The following is a 24,542-nucleotide window of genomic DNA, read 5'->3' on the forward strand; positions in this document are numbered from 1 at the left end:
GGTATGTTATTTCAGAAAAAGTCCGGTTTTGTGTCAAAATACCTATGTTATAATAGTGCTATATATAAATCTAATATATATCCTAAGTCGCGCTTTCGAGACATGAAGAACGCAATTTGAATTTTGTCAATCGGCCCAGTAGAACGGGAGATATGGAACTGTCCCTTTTTTTTTTTTTTTTTTTGAGCAGTGTACATATACACATCATATCTACATATATACATATATATCTACATATATACATACATATATACATACATATATACATATACATATACATATATACATATATACATACATATATACATATACATACATACATACATACTTAAAGGATTTTTATAATTATGCAGAGTGTGAAAAAAATTAATTAAGTCCAAAATTCTGCCTTTGTTAATTAAAACAAAACAAGTGAAAAATCCAGCTTCGTCGAATGTTAAAACTGAAAGTTTATTTCTTTCAAGAGAGCAACAAAGTTTGATTTTAAAGCCATAAAATATGTTATTTAGATGAAAATTGACATGTTTATTATGCTACGAATATAACTAATCTTGAAAAATACTTTACGATAGTCGGTGCATTTCAGTGCGACAATATACGCATTGAAATTCACCGACTATCTTAAAATACATGTAACTTAGATTATTTGACAAGGGATTTTGCTAAATTCCTAACAAAAAACCACACTATGAATAAAAGAATTTAGTACAATAATAGAAAAAGAAAATATTACTTTATAATTCTAAGTTCTTAGACAGATTAGTTTCTAACATAATACGTTATAAAAGGAAAGTTGGAACTTTTCCTATAAAACTTTGTCCTTCAATATGTTTCTTTTATGCATGTGTTACGTGCCACCTAAAAATAGCACTTTCCTCTTAAAAATCTTAAATCTTCGCTATTTCTGTTCACTTATATATTTCTTTTAAATTAAAGTTTTCAAAACGAACCTGAAGAAACTATGGTAGTAAATTTTAACTTACCAAACCCCGATAAGGAATTCCAGGTTTGAATTCATTAGATCAAACATCTAAAAATCTTTTGTGCAGTTTTTTAGTCAAGATCTTAATTTCGACTGTATTGTGAACTCTTATTCCTGTGGATAATCATACATGCTATAGACATGTGCAGATGTAAAATGAAACATAAAATGATGCGAGTTTAAATGTTTGTTATCAATTTTTCAGTTATTTACATTAAAATAGTTTTAATAAAATACAAAATTACTGCAAATGTCTAGATAAAAGCAAACTAATTAGAAAAGCAAATGGATCATTTATTAAGCATGTAAGTCCCTTAAATTAATAAACATACATTTTTAAATAAATAAATAAAAATAATTTCTTAAATGAATAACATAACAATAATAAATGGACAGTATTTTAAAATTACATTATAGTTGCAAGGCTTTTATGTAACTTAACCCAGTTTCATTAGTATCTTGTCTTTGCTTCTACTTTCGTCAGCCCCTATCATGATGTAAATTAGTTAATGCATGGAAGCAAAGAACAGTCCGAGAAGGAGCCTTTAACAGCTATCGCTGAACGATTGCTTTTCTGAAGCTCTTGTACTGATTTGGCACACCAGCGGCAGAGCGGCAAAATCGATAAACACTGGTAGTTCCAACTTGAGTTCGATTCCAGGTAAACTGGCTGGCTGTATGGTCGTTTTCGCGGTTTTCCCTATGCGTTCCGTGTATACGAGCCAATTTTCTTTGACAGAACCTCCATGAAGGCATCCTTCCTCTTAAGCAGATAACCCAAGTGTACGTTAACCGTAATCAGGTAAACCAAACCAAACCAAGCTACTGAATTACTTAATTGGTTGCTTCGTGCAATAGTTGAGGGTCGAATCAAAGCTTACTTAGGCTTGTGTTACTTTGTGTGCAATATTTTAATTTGAGCTTAACGTTCATTCTAAATTTTCCGCAAGTTGGGGAGGATGTGTTCTGTTATTTTAAAATTTTAAGGCTAACAAGTTAAAAAAAAGATTTATTTTAAGCCTTCTATTGGTTATTCTAATTAGATGTTATGATACTACAATAAATTGTCTCACTTTCTTTGTGGTTCTAGGAGGTGATACTTAAAGTAAACCGCATATACGGTGCTAGCCATTAAAATTGCAACACCATGAAGGAAAGCAAATACAAAAAAGATATTTATTGTACGTAAACAGTGTGACATGAAGATAAAATCATGAAATTTGTAAGCAATTTTGGGGTTTACAAAGATGCGAAATTAGTAGAAACAGCTACCAACCTTGGCATCTAAAAGTCCCTTGCCTGGTTAGGCATGGAGTCGAACTGGGCTTGGATGACAGAAACTGGCAACTTATTTCATGATGCTTCAATTCTATTATGTCACACTTCATCAACCGTATTAGCTGGAGCAGGGTAGCGTGCCAGTCTCTCAGCAACCCACTACCAGATGTTTTCAATGGGTGACAGATCTAGATACCGTGCAGGCCATGGCAGCAATCAAATATCCAGTGTATCGAGGAAGGTCAGACCACGACGTGCAATGTGTTGTCTTGCATTATCTTGCTGGAAGATTGTGTTTGGCAGGCCTCGAAGACAGGACACAACCACTGGAAGTAAAATGTCAGAAATATACCGATCTGCATTCAAATTATCGTCGATCTGAACTAGAGATGTGCATGTCGTGCACCCAATGGCTGCCCAAACCATTATACCAGATGCAGGGCCCCTATGCCGATGTCGAATGCACGCAGGTGACATGTGGTCTCCTCAGAGCCTCCAGACAAGTATAGGATTAGGATTAGGAACGGGGGACCTGGGCACCATCCCTTTACCGTTATGGTGACTCGTTTGAAAAGATGACATTGTGCCACTCTTGTATACAACTTAGTCGTTCGGCGCACCAGAGTCACCGTTCCTTGATATGCTGTATTGTCAAGGGAAGCCGAAGTAATGGTCGTCCAGTTGATAGTTCACGTGGCTGCAAACGTCGACGCACCATACGAGCGGATACTAGGCGTGCTGCAAACATGCCCATTTCCTGACTAATGGTCCGTTATGCAGTGGTATGGTTTTGCAGGGCTGACCTCACAACTTTCTTTTGGGCGTTAGTCATAGAAAGGCGTTCAGATCCTGCATGCCGTTCAGTATGACCCTCAGCATCCCATTGATTCCATATTCGTATGAAAGTGTTTGGATGTTGACCAGTGCGACGGAACGACAATCCACACTCTCGATAGGCAACGATCCTGCCTGTATCGCATTCCGCAACTTGCTGGTAAGCATTTCTTCTTATTATTCGAGACATAACAGGATATTCTGAGCAAACTTAGAAACTTAGATCTTACAAAGCGCTTTCCGAATGAGAAATCCCCTACACAACGTTTCTTTTATGCAGATCTTTAGATGTCATTTCTCCCTCCTGAGTCGTCTAAATGGGTAGAAATTCTAATCTTTTGTATATCCGAACCTCTTCTTCCTTCATGTCACTTTGACGTCCGTCGGATCATTTCTTCCTGGTTTTGGATTTTTAATAGCCGGCAGTGTATTAAATCATGGGAAATCGTACAGATTAAAACATTCAGAAAGCTCCTGACACTGTTATGTATTAATATAAAAAATATTTCATCTTTGTTAATGCTAACTTTAAATTTGTTATTATTTATTTCAAAAACTTGAAAGAAATGGTCAACTACTGCTTAAAGTGTTTTAAAAAACTTTGACTTCTTGCCTTTAATTACGCCTATATTTGTAATAGTAACCACACATATCTTCAGATTAGAGGGATGTTAAAAGTTTCCTATCTATCTTTAGTCACAAATATACATATTTACATTCTCCAAATCCTTATAGTACACTGTGAAATAGTGACCATATACTGACAATACCGTCATTAAAATTTTCATAGTGATGACAGTTCTGTTGAACACAAATATTCGAATTACCGTACTTATTTCCCATTTTTCTTCCTAGTGTTTTTCAACATATGGCTTAGAAAATTCTGATTTGTAGTAACAATATAAAATAAATGCAAAAGTAAGAAATTTTTTTATGGAAATTGCAAGATTATAATTGAAATTTAAATGTTCTTTGCAAAACATAATATAAAATATTAATGTGTCTTTTTAAGGCGCTAAGTTTATCATTTAAGTTGTCGCTTTAGGAATAGTAAACCACGTATTTTGCCCCTGCCCATATTCAAACTAAAAGTAGTAGGAAATGGGTTGAATACGTGAGTAAATACAGAATCTAGTCATTAAAAACAAATATGAACAATAAAAAATTTGATTACTTAGATCTACCTATCAATATTAAAGATTATTCTGCTCCGCCTATGCGGGATAGTGGTTAGAGACGCTGACTCCCGTACCGAAGGGCCTGGGCTCGAATCCCGGAGAAGGCATGGATGTTTGTAAATATGGAGTGTCTGTGCGGCTTGGCGGTAATCTAAATATGCGGCGAGCCGAAAGTCCTCTCTCGAGAGGTTGTGATAGGGAAAGAAGGGTGGGGGACCCTTGAGACCGTTTCCTCCCGGGCTCTCTCTCAAAACTGGGGGCTGAACTGAGGCAAAGTCGGGCTATCACCTATATGGTACTCAAGTCTCTTGCCAATGACAGGCGCACTTGACTCGTTACCACGGTGAATGTCACGGTCTTGCGTGGACGTCTTTCAGAGAAGTGAGACTGGTAACAACAACAGATGATTCTAGTCATAGTGTTTCCGCACTTTTATCGGCTGAAATCGCCTGCAGTAGTTGTGAAAGAGATGCCGAGAACCACTGGATATGCCTCGTGCAGTATTTAAGAAGTTAAGTTGCATCAAATCCCCCCTTAGATGCTAAAATTGTGAGATACAGGTTCTTGTTACTACAGATCGCAATCCTAGCTTCAATGCACGTCTCCTATGTTGCGAATTTTGTACTAGAAGACTAATTTTAGATTTATGATTTTGTGTCCAGTAAAAGTTACTAGGTTTGTCTCATAATGTTCTGCTTTTATTTCATAGTAGAGTTACACATTGCGTTAAGGATTAAACAGTATTTAAGAGCCATACCTAAAGAAGTGTTCAAAGAGCGTCTGCCTTTGGTAGCCATTTAGTAGTAAGTTTAAGTTACTGCAAACCACAGAATTTATATTATCGCCAGATGTAAAACTGGAGTTTCATTTTGCGTTAACTAAAATTGTATATTACTGTTGCTTAAATTATATTAGTACAATTTTAGTTGTAGGTAGTGTTCATGTTGCAGTTGCACATTCTAGAAATAAGATGGCAGAGAAATGGGTAGAAGCGGCGAATTTTGGAATAAAACGCACTGTAGCAATAGGAAGGTTTGACCTTATTAGTTTCTCGCTGGCAAGCATATATATGCCATAAAGCTTCTGCAAACAAATATCTATGAATGTAATCAACTATGCAATGAAAAACAAATAATTAAGAAAAATTGAGCCTATTATCAGCTACCTCTCAAGAAGAGAAGAGAAAAAATGTACACCAAACTAAACAAACAGCCATATCATGTATTCACAGGAAACGCCAATAGTCTAATGGTTCTGTAATATTAAACTATGCGTGACGTAATAAGAAACTCATATCTTGCACAGAAGAACTTTATAAACGAACACTGCATAAATTTTATTTTAACAAAAGAATTTCTACAAAAATAAGCTTTAAATAAAGGCACCAAAATACATAATAACAAAGAATTTTACTAACAAAAAATAACTTTGAACTAAGAAATTTTACATAAAAACAATTTTTACATTAACAATCCTTGCATTAACGAAGTATTAAATAATGGACATTACACACAAATGTTTTGTAACACATAAGTATTTTATTCAAGTTAAACATGAATTATCAGAGATTTGTAAGTGTAAAATTTCGGAAGTGCGAAAGGTGTCAACTGTTCTAAATAACTGTGAGTGCGAAAGGCACAAACTGTTCTAATGTTTTCTAAATGTTAAAAGTACCAATTGCAAAACGTTTTCCACGCTACTCAGCGCTTCCTTGTGGGGCCCTGCCGTATGTGAGATTTGAATTGTTAGTGCAATTGGACTGTACCCATATTACCCATGATTAAGGACTACATTACCCATGATGTGTCCGCTGTACTTCAAGTTACCATTCATGCCTTTGTGTGATTACTTAAATGATGGGATGGTTGATGTAGGCTTCCGTGGTGACGCTAAAGCAATATGTGAGTTTCATCGCTTGTTGCAATTTTCAGAAAATTTTAAAAACTCATTTTGTGCTGCATGAGAAGCTTAAAATAGAGGCATCCGTGTTGAAAAGACAGGCTATAAATTTATCGATGTATTAGTGTTGCCTCTGTGGATTTAACTCTGCTGTAAGTACCACTTACAGCCTTAGATCTACTTGATATTGTGCAGCATAGTCCATGCCACTACATCGTAGGAAAAAGATGTCTCCAACCGTCAAGCAAATGAAGTTTATAAATTTGTATTTGTATATCGGGAAAGTGATGGTAAGTCTTGTCGCTTTAGCAAGGTGTACGTACGGAGCGTTACAAAAGCCATGTTGAAAGTGTTTACACCGTTGAACAATAAGACAAACTCAGAAACTGAATAATATAGCAAATTACAAATGAAAGGCTAGAAAGAAAGAGATTTATTACAGAAATGTGAAATTGTTTAAACTGCTGTATGGCGGAAAACAGGAAAGAAGAGTACTAGCCTTGTGGTTCCTCGGTAGTTGCTGAAAATCTAGGATTTGCTCGAGATAAGAAATCTCCAGTCCTCGGAGAGTTGTAATACACATATTTATATAAAAGTATCCTTTACAATAAAGTTGAATAAAAATAATTGCGTTGAAATGACCACAGAATGACCCGGGTTTTAGTTAGATGAAACAGAAAATGTCGCTATATAATTTAAATCTTCCAGCAGATAAATACTAATAAAGCTGAAAACGTCACCAAATGTTTTAGGCATTCTAACCGTTACTTTAGAACGTTTTATTTAATTTTATATTATAATATTCTCCTGTGTTTAAAAGTAATAAACTTTAAGCACGTTTTAACATATGAAGATTATTTTTTAATTCAAATCTATGATATTAAATTAAAGCTTTTATATAAAGAGATAAGAACTACACATATTATTTAATTACGTATATAAATGAAACCTTTAATGAAATAAACTATTAGTTTAAATTATACCATATTTTTCTACTTTAAAACTCTTCACAATGGTCACATTATTGATTAATGACTTTATGCTCCAGTTTCCCAATGTAGCTCCTTCAAATAGAGGAAACTCCATTTGCATCATACCTGTAAATAGAGTACAATACCAAATGTTAAAACTTCTATCCTGAACGTTAAATATTTTGTACTGTTTCACTGTATTACATGAATCTTAAAATTTAATCAGTCATTGTTTCAACGTGCATCAAGAAAATAATTTAACAAATATAGTTGTGTTCTGTAGAGGTCAGTATAGCATAATATAGCAACAACCTTGATCTGGAAGAGTTGCTGTTGATAGATGATAAGAATATAAAACAAACACCAAAATAAATAAGGAAGAGTTAAATTATAAAAACTCACATCATGGTTTACAGCATAAGCTATTAATGACATTTTTTTAAAGATTAGATTTTAAGATTCTAATGCTTGAGAATAAAATTAATGCTAGTTAAATCAATTTACTAAAATGAGAACATTTTTGTATCTCATTATAGAATCTCTTCATACTTTCAGTTGAAAAAAAGTAAATAGGGAAAATAAAAAAAAAAAAATTAAAAAAAAACAATTAAATTTATTTTCTCCATTAGTAATAAAAGTATTAGAATTTATAAATTAATTTTACATATTATCAGATATAAAATATCCACTTAACGGCTTTACTTATTTAAGGTATATTGCATGTGATGAACAGTAATATATTAAGCAGAATGTCTCATTTTTAATTACTAAAGTTACCCTTTAAAAGAGTTTTAAAATATTAGCACTATTGTTTGGGCTTTAAATATAGGCTCCCGCTTTTCTTGTGTGTGTGTTCTTTAAAAAATAATAAAGTTTGATCTGTAATTACATTATTTATGTGCGTTTAATTATATATTTATGATAAACAAGGAATGGTTAAATGAAAGAAGTTCAAATGCACCGCCCCTTAGACTTGTCACGCAGACGACGAATCGTCAGTCATACAAGATGATCAAACGCGGCCAAGGACCATGGATTGAACGATGTGTAAAAGACTGAGGTTTAGCTGACTGAAGAACATATTCAAATGTAGCTCTCATGCCTACTTATGGATCTTCACTGATGTTGAAAATTAAGAGAATTTTCATATTTGATTGATTATCTTTAGAACTTATGAACAGAATTTAGTGAAATTTCTTACGGATATAGACTGATGCAACACAAAGATGTATACACCAATCATACAATAGTCATGCTAAACATGTGCATTCGGTGCAAAAAGGTCTAAATTAGAGATTGCAAATCAACCCCCCCCCCGAAAAAAAAGAGGCCTGATACTGTGCAAACGGCATTGACGCAGGAAAATCTGGTAAAGAAGGGTTCAAGATCGACCAAAAGAGGCTAACAGGTCCCTATTATAAGGTTTTATTCCTTCAATCCTGCATGTCTTCGTGGCATAACTGGGAAGCAAGTCTAGTTACCAATCGGAAGTTCGAGTTCAGACGAAGGTACGGCATGTTTTTCATGTATCATTTTCCAAAATGGCCTTTAACAGCCTCTACTCCATTAATTTGCTCTTTTGTTCACTTTTACTGCACTTTTTCTTAAATAAATGAAACAGGTCCTAAAGGTCTCTCCTCCGTACTTCCACGCAGTCATAGAACTTTTGTCAAAGGCATATGCGGCTGCGTAAAATGACGTCTGCTCAGTTCATCAAACCTCTGTTGTTACATTGCTTCCTTGCTCTCGGATATTAGAACAGAGGAACAGACGCTCCAATTCTATCAAGATAACAGCTATTCGAGAATAGGGATTTGCTGAATTAGGATCCATCCTTGAAACGAATGGCTCTTGATTAATTCTTGAACCAAAAGAAATGTTTTCTGCATCACGCTGAATGTGCTATCTTGTACGCAAAAGTAGATGAGACTTAAACATCAGCTTTTCTTACAAGCAGATGAGAGCTTAAGTACTATGTTTATCTTTTCAAGGATGAATTTGCCTCATTTCATTTTTATGGGCAAGAACGCTGATCTACATAGGGCTAATATGATGGGTTATTCTCTCGAAAGTGAGGATATTAAATGGATGGATTGGCTAGACAGATTTGCAAACTTAAACCCTATAGAACATGCCTAGAATGCTCGCTTTCTCTATCTTTAAGGACCTGAAAACTGCTTTGTTGAAGGAAAGGAATCGACTGCCTGCCACGGGAACTCATCAACTGCCTTTATTCAACCAACTTTCTCTATGCCTCTTAGGAGAACGGAACAAATCGGAATTTGGTTTTTCTGAGAAAAGATAAATGAATCATAATTTTATCTCTTCAATCTTTTTTTTAACATAATTTAAGCAGAAACTTTCATTGCTTCTTTTTGGCTTGAAGGCAAAGATTACTATGGGCACAGTTCAACAATAACTAATGTATGTATTACCGAAATAAATAACGGATTTAATCTCACGTTAATGCAGCGAGATGGAAAAACATGAACTCACATTGTGAGAAGATTACAGTATGAAGTCATATTATGTTGGAGGAGACCATACCTCCTTATAGCCGTTTTTGTTCAATCGTGAAACTTCTATTTTAGGCCTTCCGGTGCCGAGGAGTCTTATACACAATCAAAATTGTGTACTAAGACTGTCATATGGTATATATGTAATGATATTTTTAAATCAATTGATTAAATTAAATTCTAATAATATTGCTTAATAATGTGTTGGCGATTCTCTACCTAAATTGCATCCCTGCTCCTAAATTTTGGCGAAATCCTTTCTTTAGTATAAAATATATTAACCTGTTGGTGCCCGCCAAATCGCCAAACTCATAAATCTGTCATATTACATAAAGTCCCTAAGAACACTCCTGATGAGAAGATAGCGTCACCTCGTGATTTCAATTAATATCGCTGATTGGATGAGCCTCGTGACGAACACATATGTATAAATAGGGCTTCTGCTCAAGGTACGATAAGGAACGCTTGTGAGATGGATGCTAAAATAAACCTACCACTTTATATTCCAAAATTTGTCTCATTCCTGTTGCCCCGGCTGCACAAAACAAATAATGTATGAGAAATTACATTTCATATATTTTATATTGGATCAAATCTTTTCCATCCGTTCTTAGAATAATTGATAAAATGCTAAAATTCTCTTCATTCTAAAATTCAATGCAACTAAAAACTACAACAGCAGGAGAAAGGCATAACCAAAGAAACGTAAGCAGCCATTACTGGTAGCTATTCAGGTAACTTGGATAGATAGAACTTTACATTTATGTGCTTTCCTTTAACTCATTTATAATATTTGTCACTATGACCAAAACGTTACCATCAATTTTTAAACCACTCCTGTTAAGCTGTCGAAATCAAATTTTGTACATACACTGTCTGTGGATGAGAATACGGTGACAGGCGGTAATATTTAGTTAATTTTTAAAAAAGTTTTCTTTTTTTTCTGTTTGTTAATTACTTTACCCATTTTAAGTAACAGTGTATTTTCTAAAGTTTTTAATATAAATTTTAAATGCTTTTACAAATTCTGATAATGATAATAATTGAAAAACAATCCTTATTTACTTTTCCTCAATTTCGCAGCTCTTTACACCAATCTACCCATTTGTAATCAGAAAAGGCATTATTCTGGCAAAATAAAAAATGACGAATATATGATTCTAGGAAAAGCACTAAACAGGGGGAAATGTCGAAAATATATATAATAAATATCTCCTTTTTTCGTAATTGAAAGCCCAAAATCAAAATATTGTTTTCAAGCGCTTTAGCTTTTGGATATTCAATGCGTATATGGCAGTTAACTAATACTTTTGCCAAATATTAAAAAGAAACTTTCAATAGTTTTCAAACTTTAGTTGTTAGGGTTATGGCAAATGGCGAAATTCTAGTTTTGAATCTAGTTTTTCTTTATAAATCATGTTTCATACTAATAGTATATACTTAATATGCTTAACTTCTCTAACAATTAAAACAGTCCGGTTTTCGAATTGTTCCTTGCATTTCAGGTTTTTATAAATTTTCTTTTATATTTACAACAGTACTTATGTGATTTTTCACTTACGATGAGAAAAATGTTCAGACATGCTGCTGTTTTTAACAAACTCGCATTAAAGTGCATGAAAACTCCCAAACAGAGTAGAGTGAAAATCATAACACGCATAAGCATAATAATTAAGCACAATAAAATCTAATTAACTCTAATTTACTGTGAGAGCTTTCCAGCTTTTATTGCTGTAAGTTCCTCAGCTAAGAATAATAAAATCTAAAATGGAAACTAGAATAAAATAAACAATGTTACCATTTAAATATTACACACATATAACGTCTTCTAACATAGGGCAATAAGAAATTTAAATGTAAAACCAATTTTTTCTCTTTTAAAACAAGATACTACGCCTCAGGAAAAATTGTAATTTCGCTATATTTGATGGATTTGGTAACGGCTCGAAAATTTTGAAAGATGTATGTTGGGAGCATACTGCTGACAAAAATTCTCATAGTCCATTAACCCTTTGCGACACGCATATTTAAAATATATTTTAATCTTTAAAAAATGCCTTAGAATAAGTCAGATGGACTTACTTAAGTGCATTTAAGGATTGAAAAAAATTCTGCGCTTTTATTTTTTACGGGTGAAGGTGGGATACCGTTTGTCCCACCATGCAACTAGCACATGTCTTATAGCATATTGGTGTACAACAGGGAAAAAAATCAAATGTGGAATGAATAAACAAAATAAAGCGTGCATTCTAAAATATTCATAATAAACACACTAAAATGCATTTTGTACTTATTGCATATATGCATGACTTGTAAAATTTTGCATATGCACATTTTGCATATATATATTTAATATTTTTAAATTTTAGGAACAAAAGAAAATATTTTCTTGAATATTATTTTAAGATTAAAATTTGATACACGTACATATGATACTAAATAAAATATTAAAATTGGCACTTGATTCAAAAACATTTATATATGATTAAAATTGAAAAAAAAAGTCATTTTTCATGAAACTTTGAAAAACATGTTGTTTCAACATTATTACAGGCATACGGGCACTTCACATGTTTCACACATCCAAAATGTTCGTCGTTCTTTTTTCGATGTGCTGCAATATGCACATCTTCTCCTGCTCGTTCTCTTTGGCGTGTGACTTACATTTTTTAGTCTCTTTTCTGGTTGTACGAACGGGTTTTTAGTTTTTATTTGAACTGGGGATTTCAGTTTTCTTTTCAGCTCTTTCTTGCCTGCAAGTGCCATTAGACTTTCTATAACTGAGAGAAGAAAATCTTTCATTGTGTTTACATCATGATCGGGTTCGCGAACAAACTTAAATAGAATAAATGCGTTTAAAAAGTTAAAAAAAATCATGTGCCACCATTTCTTGCTTTTGCGGTATATTTCATACAGTCCTTTCAGTTGATCAATCAGCCGACACATCCCATATTCTTATTGTATGAAATAATGCTGTTTGGGAACAGTACTCTTTTTGTCTTTCCATCTCGTTCTTTTCTAATAATTTCTTTCATTTCAGTTGCCTTTTCCAAGCAAGACAGGATAGAAACGGATCTTTTATCCTTCCATTTTATGCAATAAATTGAATCATCGCTAACTGAAAAGTCTATATATTCTCTTGACATAAATTTCTGGGTAGATACTTCCGATTCATATTTACAGTGCCACATGCATAGATGGCAGCCACATGCATAGATGGGTCTGTGTCTTTAAAAAGCGAAACAAATTATAACTACTTCCCTTTCTTCTTCAACAATAACTTCAACCTCAGTTATTCTCTCCTGGATTTCAATTTCATCTGAATTAGAACTGACATCTGAAGCATTTGAGTCGCAATCGGATGGCAATTCAGCAAAAAGATCCAAAGCTTCCTGAGTTGTTAATTTTTTTCTAGACATTTTAGCACATCAGAGCATACAACGGATGTAAAAGCACGCGCAATCACGAAAAAAGTAGATGCAAAAAAAGAAAAGAAAAAAATCGGGAGTGCTGCCATCTATTGAGCGGAAATTCAAGTGTGTGGTGGCACAAATTTTAACCCACTTATTTCAATTGCAAAATTAATGTTATAAAATATTGAATCCAATTAAGATTTTTGAAAATAAAATACCTTTGAATATTAAAAAGAATCATACATATCATAAATTGCATACCAAAATTTTTAAAATATTGAAAAATGCGAGATACATGGATATCACTTTTGTGATCCTATTTTGAATATTTTTTGCTTATAAACTTAAGCCCTGGTATAATAGTGACATCTACTGAGAAAAACAATAACTAAAATAGATTATTTTTAAAAGATTAGAAAATTTCTAGCGGAAATTGCTAACTGAGAAAATAAATATTAATTAGGTGGGTCATATATTGACCCACCATGCCGCAAAGGGTTAATATGCAAAATTTGAATCGTAGATAAAGAATGACGTACCATATATCTAAGAACCCAAGAATATAACCGTCGGCGTGCTGGTTAACGAAAACGAATGAACTTTAAATAATTTTCACTCTACAGCTTTCTTCGGCTGCTGAGTCTCTTTCATTTAGTTACAGAATAAAAGGCAATATAGTGAAAATTAAGCAAACGTGCTTTTCTTTTATTTCATATTATTTCATTCATGCGTGCCTGCAACGTTTTTGATGTTATCTTCTAAGCTGTCTTCTATCGTGTTGAAATTTAATTCGAATTATCTTGTAATTTCTACGCAAAATTCCATCAGTTTTAGTCGTAAATAACGAATTCTAAGCAATATAATTATTCCATCTCATACATATAGGCTACAATCAGAATTTTCTTGCTTTATTTATTATATGTTATGAATCTATATTAAATTAAACAGCAAAAATTTATTAAAATGCTGTAGTTATTTCGCCCATTATATTTATTTTCATTATTAATTAATCATTTTAGGTCAGCCTATGCTGCGGATCCTCCTTTTTCTCTTAATTTAGAATCTGCCAATAATCTTACCATTTTGTATCATTTCTTTGCCCTGGCTTATTTAGTTAAAATTCTAATATTACAGTATCTAATATTAAAATTCTAAAATTAATATTATAATTATAATATTACAATTATACGGAATTAGTGCTCAAGACATAAGCAACAAACGCTAAAAGAAAGGGTACGCATGTAAAAAGGAGAATGAAAACGTACAATTTATATATGAGATAGAGGTTGCATCGCGAAATGCAAATAGGCAAAAAAAAATTAGCATAAAACTCGACTTTGGAGGGCTGTCCGTATCAAAGCCTCTGTAGAAGACATGAGTGTGGACATCGAAGGATTACTTACAACAGCAGACGACCACTTCCTGTTTATATGCATAAGACACCGTAGACCATTAAGACCATGACAGTTGGCGTCATACCAGTCTGCTGCAAGACGGTCCATACTCCTCCAAACTGTGTTGCGTCGACTGCATGAAGATGGACTATATGCCCGAAGGCCTGTGGTTCGTGTCCTTTGTCCCATCGAATGTCAAAGTGTGGTTGAATTAGGCCCACGAACATCGCATTTGGACACCAGCGCGGTGGGACCACGTACTCTTTATGGATGAGTCTCCGTTTAACATCCAGAACAACTCCCTGGATATGGCGAGAGCCAGGGACACGATGTCGGGCGTCAAACATCGTGATAAGAGACCGTTACAGAGGAAGAGGCTTACTTGTATGGGCTGGGATACTAACGAATGGCCGCACCGACTTCTAGGTGATTTCTGGTAATCTCGTCACAGCCGTCTGATATCGCGATGGAATTCTACATCCAATTTTGCGTCCTTTTATTATTGCAATGGATACCAACGCGATATTTATGGATGATCATGTCCCCCCCCCCATCCGCATAGAGCTCGAGTGGTGCGGAGTTATCTGCAGAGGAAAAACATTCCACATCTGCCATGGCCTGCTAGATCAGCGGACCTGAATCCCAGACAGCATTCATGAGACAGGTTGGAACGACATGTCCCATACTTGTGGGTCGCAGTATGTTGCCAGGCGTCCTCCACGAACTCTGACATGCATTACTACAGGAACGGGGTTACTGTCAGCTTGTCTTGCCGTTGTCAAGCATGCACTTCAGCTAAAAGGGTATCATATCCGTTATTTGCGTGATGTTTCCACTGCACATTCTTCCGACCAATTTTTGTCTTTCGCGATGGGATGGTTGCTATACATGTGTTTTGTATGCCTTTTCTTTATTGTTTGCTTTGTGGTCTATTAATGACATACCCACCACTTTGATCAGTTTGACGCATATCCATTTAATAGTTTTTGTTTTATTTCATGTTTCGTCTTTGTTGCTTTTTTTGAGCAGGAATATATTTATGATATGAAATTTATGAAATTTTAGCATTATATTCTCATTAAAAAAATAATTTATTTTTAAAGCGATGCAGGCTCTGTTTAAATACTGATGCGAGACGTTTCTCTGTTAGGAAGTTTAAAAAAGATATCTAGAATCTATAGATAGCAGTTGGGTTCCAAGAGGGTTCCCTAAATATGCAGTCTAATATTTTATATAGTCCTCGTAGGCAGACGAAAGGCATTAGTGAAACATGCATTATGTTTTGAAGCTTTTGTACATCTAAACGCGCAAAATTCGCAGAAATAATCATAGTTAATATTTCTCTAGATTATTGTATCTGTCCACGAATTTGGTGCGTTTAAGAAATCCTGCGTTTAAACATTTTCCATACAAAAGCAAAATGAATATTTCATTAATTGAAATATTTGCTTAACGTAAGCCGGTAAATATTATCAGATTTGATATTTATAGAACTTTTCTATTCCTGTATCATCCTGTAATAAAAAACTGTAATAAAAATGTACACGACTGGGATCAAGTGTCGAAACATTGTATAATATATTACATAAAAATGCAATATTACTACGAATATCGGTTGGAATATTTCGGATGCTGGGTTAAAATGTTGCCTTACTTGTGTTAAATGTGAGGTCTTTCCACTCGGATATTGTAGTGCCATTAGGTTCTTCTATCCAAATGTCTCCATTCTAAAAGAAATAATTAAAAAAATTCACTGATAATGCTTAGCAATAAAGTTTGTTTTTATTATTAGGCAGTTCATTCATTAATGTTTAAAAAGGTATAAACTATCAGTTTTTAAGTTATGTCTTCTCGTAATGAAGGGAAAGACAACAAGGAATATCATATTTTCTCGAGTATTTCCCTTCTTTTTTTTAACAAATTTTATTGTCTAAAAATCGAAAGGATAAAATTATGAAAATAATTTCAATTTCTGAAGAACGTGATTACAGTAAGAATATAACAAATGAAAATTAGACATGTATAAACTACTGGTAAATATCAGAGTATTATTTCTTTAACACATTTAACATTCCAATAAGAATAAGAAGTAATATTGAAATTACAGAATCTGACGTAAATTGAGCCGCTATCTGATGGCACGTCGAGCTACCTTCTAAAGGCCCAGGAACATTTCACATTTTTGAGTCTTGACAGCAGATCCTGAAAGGGACCTTGGAAGAACAAAGAAAAAGGGGAGCGAATCAAAGAACTGAATTTCGAAAATCGAATGCATCAGCAATACATAAGGCTACAAGGAGACAGAAAGTAACTATAGAAACTATAGGAATAATGTAAAATCGAATTTTGGGAAGTTTCTGAAGTGAGGGACCACCTGCCACATCCGAACAGCTTAACGAAGAATCTGTACAATATACGTTTCAATTAACATATGAAAGAAAAATAAAATAGAAGAAATTCAAATGCAATTTGAATACACAGGATAAAAGTAAAAATAATCAAGGGAATACAATTTACTAATAAAGTAGCTCTGAGAGAGAAAACTATGAATAATAGAGGAAAGGGAAAAGAATGCGAATATATTTTTTTCATTTTTAGAACTGAGCGCTAAGGTGCTAGGCGAGGAATATAGAGGAAATGTAGTTTAATGAGATATTCCTAACTATCTGATTCGAGATTGTAATAAATATACAGAGTCTTTATAAAGTCCCGGACCCATTTTGATGTTTAATAACTCATAAAATAATGAAGATATAAACAAACGAATGGCATTTATTGATGGAATAACATATATTTCCTTTTCAGGTTTGAATATCTTTACGTTTGTAAATATCGTCTGCGCGTGTGTTTAATTTCAGATAATTTCGTTTCCCAGTTTAAATATCTGTACTTTTCTAAATATCGTCTGCTTATTAATTTCATTTTTCTCTCTTTTGTTTTTGGCATCTTTCTGGCATTGTTAATCGCCCTAATCTGCGCATATGGGGATCTGAAAACCTCCATGAATACCGTGAGGCACAAAGGGATTCCCTAAAGGTTAATGTGTGGTGTGAACTAATGCACGACCGAGTCATTGGGCCTTTCTTTTTTACAGAAAAGACAGTCCCATCAGTCGTATACTTAGACATGTTCGAAAACTTCGCATTTCTACAACTAGAAGAGCTTCAGCCACATGTCTTTTTGCAACAAGATGGTGCACCACCTTCATTGGGGTACCATCGTTCGTAGTTCTTTGAACGACCATTTTACAGGAAGATGGATTGGGTGAGGCGGTCCAATTCCTTGGCCACCCAGATCACCTGATATAACGCCGCTGGACTTTTTCCTTTGGGGATTTGTAAAGGACAACGTTTACAGGAGGAGAGTGTCGAACATTGATGATCTAAAAGCCAGAATTACAACCGAAATAGCCTCTGTGGATGCCGACATTCTTGCCGGTCCCTGGCGTGAGATTGAATATCGACCTGATATTCTCCGTGCGACGAAGGGGGCACACGTGGAAGTTCATTGACAAGGGTCATGAAACGTTTTAAGTCTATCTAACCATTTATGTTATTAATTTTAATCTACCTTTATTATAAGTTATTAAACATCAAAATGGTTCCGGGACTTTATAAACACCCTTTATTTTGTTCCTCCTAATGTGTATTCTAATAATACAGTAGAAATCTAAGCTTGATTTTTAAATTCTTGATATATAATGCTAAGCATTTGTTGGATATGTGTTGCGTTTCCGATGTTAACTAGTACTTTGTAAAACATTTGAGATTACACTTGAGTTTAAGTGCATACGTTTCGCAATCATATCCAAAACTGTAACACGAGCGGCAGTTCTGCACGTATAATAAACCATTGACAGGAATGGAGATAAACGCTGCAAGTTATTAATTTTGAAAACTAACACAAGATATAAATCCAACTATGGTCGGAAGTAAGGAAATCAAATTAATATTTGCAGTGCTTTTGAGAAAGGCTCTATACAGAAGCTCGGCAAATAAGTGGGAAGAATAAAACGTATTTAGCAATATCCTAAAAATTTCGACTCTTTTGTACCATTTTGAACTGTGATGCAGTAATTACGCTGTGAATGTTCATAAGTGTAAACGACTTAAGAGTTCCACGAGTAGGCAGCTTTCATACTGATTTTAGAGCACTGATTAGATCTTGTTTTCCAGCAGATATATGTGGTTAAGTAAACGTGTTTGGTGTAATAAAATCTGCTATGCTAATTATACTGTACTTAAAAATACTGAGACATGAAACCGTTTTCAAGATCTAACTTTTGACTAGCTACCATTTTTACGTCAACTAAACTTCATTTCATGCCTGCAAAATTTAAATGAACGAAATAACGGCTAGGTGCAAAAATGAGCTATTTTAAATATCTTTACGTAAAATGAACTTGTAGAGGGTTATTTGAACAGATGTTATCTAAAATAATGGAGTTCCTATTAAGTTGCTTAAGTAATGGGTGTCAGTTATCCTATTAGCTTAAGTAATTGGGTGTCAACTGATCTGCTTCTACGAATATACTTTGACGAGTGTAGTCATCAGCTTCAGTAACTGGAGCCTGAATTCTCGCGATTTCAGAGCTAGTAAAAAAGGAAATTATTCATCATATTTACTACATACCATTAAAATAGCTTCTTCGAAAGGATAGCTAAATTTATTTATTCCTAAAGGAGGCCTTTTACATTCGAAATTCTTTAAATAGTATGGTCTTCTGAACATATAAATAAACCTATCTCTAAGCTCTAAAAGACAGAATATCGGACCTACATTCATTGGGCATTTATCGCATTCCTTGTAAACATTATATTGCATAGGTAAAACAAACATGTAGTTAAAATTCAGGATAAGGTAACACATATATGTTAAAAAAAGGAATGTTAAAAGAAAAATATGAAAAGTTTAGTAATCTCCAGTTGCTAGATTGAAACAACAAATTTCAATTTTCAAGAGCCATAATTATTGCTTATATTAATTTTCCCTTCAGACAGAATTTCTCAGGAGCTTCAACATTTTTCTGCATTAGCAGTCCTATCAGTGATGCAGCTTCCTCTCCGTTTCTGGTAAAAGCTTGAAAAAACTTGTTCCTGAAATCACTTCTGTTTCTTCGACCCAAAACTCAAAATTTCTCTTAATTAAAATACATATAAAATACGACGTACTACAACTTCTGATTTGTTGACTGCAACGCCATGTATTTATAAATTTACACTAAGTTCCAATGAAACTGCCATAAGCTATTACTTCTTGTTTATTTATGCTAATTTTCGTATTGAACTTTTTTTTTTTTTTTTTTTTTTCCGTTGAATAATTTTGTGTAGTGTATAGCGAAAAAATTATATTTGCAATCAAATTGCACAAAGTTATATTCAAGTATATGCCATCATTTTAAAATTCCTTATTAAATAAAATTCTATGTAACCGGCACCGAATATGCAGGCAATATTAAAAAGAAATAAATGAATAAAATAAATCTGAAAACTTTTCAGCTTACATTACGCTCAAAGGGGTGTTTTTTAACGTTTTGTATGTCACCTTTATTTATAAATATCACGTTCTTCTCACTTAAACCATAAAATTCAATTCAATAGCAATATCGTAAAATAATTTTAAAACAGCATATTTTTAAAATTTCCGTTACACAATCTCGCGCGCTGGAGATAAAAATGTTTTTTTGTTCGTACAGTTTTGACATTGCCCGCTTTGAAATCTTTGAATTTGTTAATGAAAAATTCGTTAAAGTGTTACAAATAAAAATAAATAAATAAATAAATAAAAATCCTATCCATCTCACCAGTAATTATTTAAAGCTCATGGCTATTATTCTTAATTAATAATTACTTTCTAATTTTTTTATTATTTTCCAATTATCATTCAATGACTGCTTCATTTCAAATTTTCCAATTATTATTAAATTATTTTTCTACTTATAATTCAATTTCTGTTAACAAAAAATTCTATTTAGAGGAACACTATTAACATAGGATATTAAGATAGGGGTACACTATACACTTTTTTGTTCATTCATCGACCACGAAGTGAATCAAAATTTTCTAAGAAAATACACTCTTATTTTTTTTTCTTGGTTACACATTTTTGATAGATTTGAATAAAACAGGTTTAATACAAATAAAGAGCTTTCAGCCAAATCACATTTTCAATTAATATCAGGCATGGAAAAAGACACAGGTAAATACAGCAACAAACAAATTCTGCGGTCCAGAATTCATTCTTCTGTTGGTTATTTTTAAATATGTATTCAATTAAACGCTCGTGGCATGTTTTTAGTGCTCAGAAGAGCTTCTATCATGGATTCATGAGGGAAAAAAAGAAGTGCTCATCGTTTAGTTGTTCGAAGCAAGAAAACTTGCCCTCATGAAGCCTCAATTTCAGATCCCACGACAGTGCTCGAGACGTCAGAGAAACGTTAAATAAAGGCATCAGCGTCCAGGTTGAATCAGGCAAATTCACTCAGGTTACGGCGGGGAAATTTTCTTGTTCGTCAGACTAAGATGCTATCGGATGGGTCAGTCTCCCCTTCAGAGTGCTGGAGCAGCTTCCTCTTCTCACGAAGTCAGGTATCACATGCCATAGTTGTTCAAAAGATTCTCACATGATCATTTTTAGCAACCAATTTGCAATGGGTGAAATAGACGACGCAAATACTTGTCGACACACAAGAGTACGACTTCACCATTAACATTCAAGATGAAACGGACTTCTGATAGGAATTCATAGAAGAAACAGGTAAAACATTCACATGTCGCCTCAAGTAATAAGCAAAGAGCACAAAAGAATAAGCACTCACCCCTAAGTCGTTTCAACCAAAAGTGAAGTACGCAGTTCCAAGCTCCTCTCCAATCATTTAAAATTCCAGACACCATAATTTTCAAGCATCGTGCCCCCTTAAGGACTGATTTTCCACCTTTTCGCCAAATTACACAAAACAGCATATCTGAGCAAGCGCAACGAGTCATGACTCGGAGCCAAAATGGACTCCTTCTTTCGCCAACCCTGTTTACTCGTAAAACAACAATTAAGCCTTGACTCTTGTCACGTACTCCAATTTACCTCCTAGCAACCGAGACGATGAAATTTCTTTCTAGAATGTTCGATTCGAACTTCAAGCTTTGAAAGGAGAATGACACAGCAGAATGTTTCCTTTCCTGAATCTTTCCATAAATAATACGAAGATTTCCCAGTTAAATTTAATAAAACGAAAAGTATATCATTGAAGCATTGGTTTTTCCAAAACGCAAAAATTCAAACAACAAAATATTAATAGATTAAATTAATAATCCAAAGAATTAAATCAAATTAATTTTGATTTTTCCCAAATGAAAAATATAATTAACCTTGGGGGAATAAACGTACCGTTATATTTAAGACTCATTTTTTTCACCGAAACCTGCTAAAAATATCATTAAAATACTTTAAAAGATCCAATGCACAGTATAAAGCAATAAAAACACAAAATTAAAACACATGTATCTGCATTTACTCAAAAATAAACTAAAAATCTCGAGCTCACCCAAAGCTCTGAAACACCGCTGCCCACATGATATTTCTTTTCACGCATGACTAACATATTGTCCTCCCTGCTTTGCGAGATAATATAGCCGTCTCCCGGACTTCGAGTCAGAAACTTAATTCTTATGTAGAAAGACACGTGTCGGCAAGGGCGTCTGCACCATCACGGACTGTCATCAAGGCGATCATTGCTACATCTTCCGTTTTCCGATATAAAGACAAGCGTGCCTACAGTGGTGTGACGAACGACGACAGCAGGCACAGCAGTGGCAGGTACGGGTACAAGTAGGTGGGACACCAGAACTTCACCACAGGTTGCCCAGGTATAGTCCCACCGCATTAACTGTGCAGTTCCACCCCAGTTTTAAGGGAAAACATCTCTGGGGTTACTCCCAGGATCTCCCACCTTTCTTCTCCTACCACCAACCACTCGAAAGAACTTTCGAATTGTCGTGTACTTTGAGTATTTTCTTCCATCACAGACACGATACACTTACAAATAACGATGCCTTCTCCTGGATTCGAATCAGGGCCCATCGGTACAGCATATAGGTGACAGGTGAGACAAGATTACGGACACCCGGGATCACGATAGCCATATGCAGTCACCAATGAGAAAGAGTTTTGCCAGCTTGCATTCGTCATCGTCATACGGGTTCCGTACCTCGCGGGTATACATTCTAGCCACCTCTTTTCTACATGTTCGGTTATTTGGACAGCTGCCGTTTTATTTCTGAAATATTAAAGCTTGTGAGTGTGCCCTATCTTCGAAGCCTGCGTGACGCCATCTTTTAAAAAAATGCACCAATGAATGCTGTCACAGGAGTCTATTTCAATTAAGGCGGCCCAAGAAGAGCCAAACAAAGATTCTGTGATACTTTTATTATGGATGACCCATCAGTGGCTGAATGGCGAATACCGCTGTCTAGTGTTAGTTTGAGCCAGGCTTTTAACTGACAGGCTGCATGGTTGGTTTTCATAGTTTCTTGCATGCGTAATGTGGATATTAGTCATGTGTCTTTAAAAAGCCTCACACGAAGACATGCAATTTTGTGCACTAAAATTCATCCTTAGGCAAATAGATCTTACGCGCATTTTCATATTCAAAGAATAACTTTTTATTACTACTCTTTCTAACTTTCTTTTACGTGTTTCTTATTTTCTGTTTCTGTTACATTTCTAATGCTATACGTCTTTATACATCCGCGCTTCTTCATATCCGTCGAATGAGTAGACTGCTGTAATGTTCGCAACACAAACTTTAATGTACATAATTATTAACAATTACAGTTACATAGTGTCGTATCGAGAACAGAAGAGTCAAGCTCCCTTCATGGCTGGCCGGGCGATCTCAATGACGCGAAAGCAGCGTTGCCAGAAAGGTTCAAAGAAATAAATACTAGCAGCGAGAGGAATTTCAAATTCATAACAATACGTATGTCGTATTGCTATGATTTTTCGGTAGTACTCAGTAATGATGGCTGCCACATTTAACATACATTACATAATACTTTGTGTCTGTGATATTTATTGGCTTGAACATACCATATTTACTCACATATTTTACCTTCGTTTTCGCTAATTTCACCCTTTGAAATCAAGGAGGGGAAAATACGAAGCGCATGTTATTTCTGAGGGACAGTTTAAATAATAAACACAACACATTAAAAGCAAACATTGACAAAAGAAGACACAAACTGACCTATCCAATCTCAAATATCAGTGAAGAGATCGTAGTACAAAATCATGAATATTGCAAATGAATTCAATATTTGAATACTTTCAAGCAATTCGAAAAGTCTATCTAAAGAAAAGATATTTGCAAAATATTTCATAAATAAGTTTTATTTTTATACTTACCGGGAATAACATGAATTTTGCTTTCAGCCAAGATATCTGTATCATTATTTCGCAGCAAACGGACTGTGACTTCTTCACCAGTTGGTACGCCAAATACTACCAGTGTAAAATATTCCATTCTTCGAGAGCCAAGGACCTCCGGAGATGTGAAAATGAAGCCTCTACGGGTTAGTAAAATTAAAAAATTAGTAAAAATAATTACTTTAACAACTCATTATATTATTTTAATAGTTCCCAAATTAACCAAGGTAGCAATTAAAAGAGAAAAAAGTACCAATATTTTACGGAATAAAATATTTTCAATTATTTGCTCAGGAAAGCACACGCAAAGACTTTCTACTTAAAATAAAAATTTTCTTTGTAAATATAATTCGCTTGAATACTCTGAATTATTTAAAAAATTTTGCGATTAAAGGCAAAACCATCTAAGAAAAATTATAAACATGCATTTTTAAAATGGAATACAATGGGAAAAATTTCAGACGATTAAAATGCTAAGTTATTATTTAAGCAAAATTTATAATTTTATTTAAATTTATTTGCAACTGCCAATTTAACAAGGAGGAATTAAAAGCGCTTAATCTCAAACAAAACATTTATTTAAAAAGTACATTATATTTCAAGCAAAAAAAATTTCGTATCCCCTCAAAGAAAACAGATTTTAACTATTAATTTAAA

The 24,542-nt window shown here is 34.1% G+C and overlaps 1 long non-coding RNA gene across 1 annotated transcript in view; it reads right to left on the bottom strand.

Moving 5' to 3' along the window:
- Window positions 1–5,618: 5,618 nt before the first annotated feature.
- The window catches only part of LOC146995094 (uncharacterized), a 64,297-nt gene continuing 45,373 nt past the window's right edge, over window positions 5,619–24,542 (bottom strand). Inside the window, exons 2-4 of the long non-coding RNA XR_015043537.1 lie at window positions 23,865–24,025; window positions 16,120–16,192; window positions 5,619–7,268 (exon numbers count right to left, since the gene is read on the bottom strand). This is a non-coding gene — a long non-coding RNA (uncharacterized LOC146995094). The remainder of the gene's footprint in view (window positions 7,269–16,119; window positions 16,193–23,864; window positions 24,026–24,542) is intronic.

The sequence above is a fragment of the Stegodyphus dumicola genome, chromosome 10 (assembly GCF_044657685.1).
Source record: "Stegodyphus dumicola isolate Sdum_Otavi_A_Nest chromosome 10, ASM4465768v1".
Taxonomy (NCBI): domain Eukaryota; kingdom Metazoa; phylum Arthropoda; class Arachnida; order Araneae; family Eresidae; genus Stegodyphus; species Stegodyphus dumicola.